The sequence below is a fragment of the Myotis davidii genome, unplaced genomic scaffold (assembly GCF_000327345.1).
Source record: "Myotis davidii unplaced genomic scaffold, ASM32734v1 scaffold5045, whole genome shotgun sequence".
In the NCBI taxonomy this organism is placed as follows: domain Eukaryota; kingdom Metazoa; phylum Chordata; class Mammalia; order Chiroptera; family Vespertilionidae; genus Myotis; species Myotis davidii.
The window spans coordinates 18659-21989 of NW_006296455.1; the positions used below are offsets into that span (position 1 = coordinate 18659).

A 3331-nucleotide genomic window follows, 5' to 3' on the forward strand; every position below is an offset into this window, starting at 1 on the left:
GACAGTGGAAGGGAGAGGGGAAACACTGGGAGAAATACTGATGTGAGAGAAACGCGTGGATTGGTTGCCTCCTGCACAAGCCCTGACCAGGCTGGGGAGGAGCCTGCAACCAAGGTACATGCCCTTGGCAGGAGTCGAACCTGGGACCCTTTGGTCCACAGGCTCAGACTCTATCCACTGAGCCAAACCCGTTAGGGCTGAGCTATTCATTTTAACAAGTGGTCTACTCCCTTAGATTTCTACTCTTTAAGCAATGCCACTCTCACAAAAGTGATTATTGTCTTAATTTATGAACATTATGAGAAACAAAAGAAGGCTGAACCTTTTATAAGCTTAAACTCTCTTCAGCTTAAACCTTTTATTTTCCCAGTGAAGACTTGTTCATTGAAAGGATTAAAAACCTCCCCTAGAATCAAATTCTATTGCTAGTGGAAACCTGAGAATTATTATCAAAGAGTAGTGTATGTAGGTAACAGATGACTGACAAATGGGAGAAAGGTTCCAGGGCGATGTCAGGGCAGGTGTGAGACATAGTTTAATTATTGTAGAATGTAAAAGAGATAGGCTGCACCTTCTGTAATGTGTCCTGAAAAAATGCAATATAAAACAGGAGTGGATAGATTGTCAGCCTGTGGACTGAAAGGTCCCAGGTTAGATTTTAGTCAAGGGCATATAGCTTGGTTTAGGGCACATCCCCAGTAAGAGGTGTGCAGGAGGCAGCTGATTGATGTTTCTCTCTCATCGATGTTTCTAACTCTCTATCCCTCTCCATTCCTCTCTGTAAAAAATCAATAAAATATATTTTTTTAAAGATAAATAAAATATATTTTAAAAAACAAGCAAAAAAATAGGAGTGGAAGGCCATCACTTAGGAAGGACAACCCTGGACGTTTTAGAAAATGAATTTAAATACACTGATTTTATAAAGTTATTTGAACCTCCCATAGTCATAGCTAGTTTTACATAGGATGTTTGGAGTAAAAACCTGGAAAGGAACACCAGCCTCCTGAGATAGGTCTAAAAGATTCATGAGCCATCCTTCATGTCCCAGGAAGATGTTGCTATAGCTTTCAAATACCTGTTGTTGTTGTAGTTTCCAATTTAGGTAAATATGACGACTGGTTACATGCAGCTCTCTTTATTATCGCCACCAGTTTTGACTCCTCCTTTGCCTGGAGCAATCAGATGCCTATTTCCTAATATCAGTAAAGTATTACCTAACTTATTTACTCAAACTGAGCTATCTGTTGACTCCCTAGAGCACTACTCATTGGCCAAAATACACTTGTAGGGAGTATTTATTTCTCAGCAGCACAGCATTCCCTGTCATCCAGGCAGTTATATCAGAAGTGGATTTTGCTTCATCAGTTGACGTGCAACGGTGAGTAGTGAAAACGTAGACATAGAGCCTCTTTCAAGTATTACCCTCTCTTCAGCATGCAATGTATTTATTTCTTTCTCCTCAATTTCTACAATGTATTTTTCTTTCTCCTCAGTTTTCTGTTTGTCTTTCTTTTCTTTTGGATTCAGGGCAAGAATAAGGAAAACACATGACATTTTTTTCTTTATACAAGTACTTTCTCCTATATTCACTAAGGAGATACAAACAATATATGACTCACCAGTCCCGAGATCCTATATAAAAATGCATCCCACACTCTGCTCTTTCCTCCTTGTTTCTGTGACAAAATCGTTTGTTCTCTCGACTGTGCAAGACACACTAAATATAATAAGTAGTTAAAAGGAGTGATTTTAGAATGTTTTCGTGGGCTGCCTGACACTCTTTGCTCTGAATCCAGAATTCCTGGAATTGGTGCTTTTTGGTGTGTGTGTCCATGTGATACAGTGTAAATTCTTCCTCGCCACTCTCCAAAGGTTGAGTTATCCAAGGTTTTTGCTGGAAAGTTTCATAATAGCAAAGTCATAACACTCTATCTATCTCTTGAAAGCATTTTCTGATTTACCAGCCAGTCTCTTCAATCCTCACTTCTCAATAGTTGAGGTTGCCTGGTCTTCACCTGAGTCAGGAAAACTCTAGCAACTTGGTAAGGCTTGAACTGGATCTTTTAATTGGAGATAAAATAATACCCCACAAAGCCTTCTCTGGAGGTTGAGATAAACATTCAAAAAACAGTATTTTGGTCCCCCCCCCCCTTTTAAAGTGTGATCCGTAGGATTAAAATGCACACTTTCCAGAAATGCTAATCCTATCAGTCTGTTATAGGGCCTAAAGAATATGAACATTTACCAAAACCCAGGCAATTCTAATACAAGTGATGTTTCTACTTTTACTCAGCAAAATTCTAACCTCTAACTTTCCTCTATTGATCAGATGATTTAGATTGTTTGTAAAAGAATTAATGTTTTTTGACATGCAATTTAGACAAAGCCAGGTATGCAACTTCAAAAAATTCATTTTCTAGGTGTGCACAGAAAATTTTTAAAAGTACACAACTAACATGTGTGTTGGTTCTAAATCTAGTGTTATTAGAACTCCTGCGATTTCCTCATCTATTTAACATTCAAGAATAGATTTTTCGCTCAGCTGGTTTTGCTCAGTGTTTGAGCATCAACCTATGAATCAGGGATCATGGTTTGATTCCGGGTCAGGGAACATGCCTGGATAGTGGGCTCAATTCCCGGAAGGGGGCATGCAGAAGGCAGAACATCATTGATGTTTCTATCTCTCTTTCTCTCTCTCCCTCTTTGAAATCTATCTATCTATCTATCTATCTATCTATCTATCTATCTATCTCTCTCTATCTATCTCTCTATCTATCTATCTATCTATCTATCTATATTGATTTCTGTCAAATTTTTGAACAGATATGTCTTTAACCTATGTGCTTCCTATTTATATTTGGACTTGCTTATTTAGATTTATTTAGGATTTTTGATAAAAATTCAATTGGAAAATGTAATAAAAACCATACAATATCTTGCAACTATATCAGGGTGACATCTCCAAAGTAAAAGCAGTTGGTGTTACACACAGAGCATATTCCACAATTTATTTGAAATAGTAGACAGATCCCAAAGTCTCAGAAGCTTCTTTCAGGGACAACAGATTATTTCTGTTCCAGGGGAAAAAAAAAGTACATTTATTAGAGAATTTCCTATTTCGATAATAATAAAAATATGAAATACTAAGAAACTGTATTAGTAAAGTGATTGAAGGCATGGGCTCTGTGGCCAAATAGTCTGGCATCAAATCCTGCCAGGTCTGCCAGCTGGGCAACCTTGCAGCTCCTTTACCTTATTTTCCTTGGTTCTATGTTTGGAATCATGATAATACCTCCCTCGTGGGGTTTTAGGAAAAGCCTCAGCTGGA

The 3331-nt window shown here is 38.0% G+C and overlaps 1 long non-coding RNA gene across 1 annotated transcript; it reads left to right on the forward strand.

Moving 5' to 3' along the window:
• The first annotated feature begins 869 nt into the window (after nucleotides 1-869).
• LOC107184382 lies at nucleotides 870-1661 on the forward strand. The gene is made up of 2 exons (XR_001515210.1): nucleotides 870-1381; nucleotides 1531-1661. It is a non-coding gene; the product is annotated as an uncharacterized LOC107184382 (long non-coding RNA).
• The last annotated feature ends 1670 nt before the right edge of the window (nucleotides 1662-3331 follow it).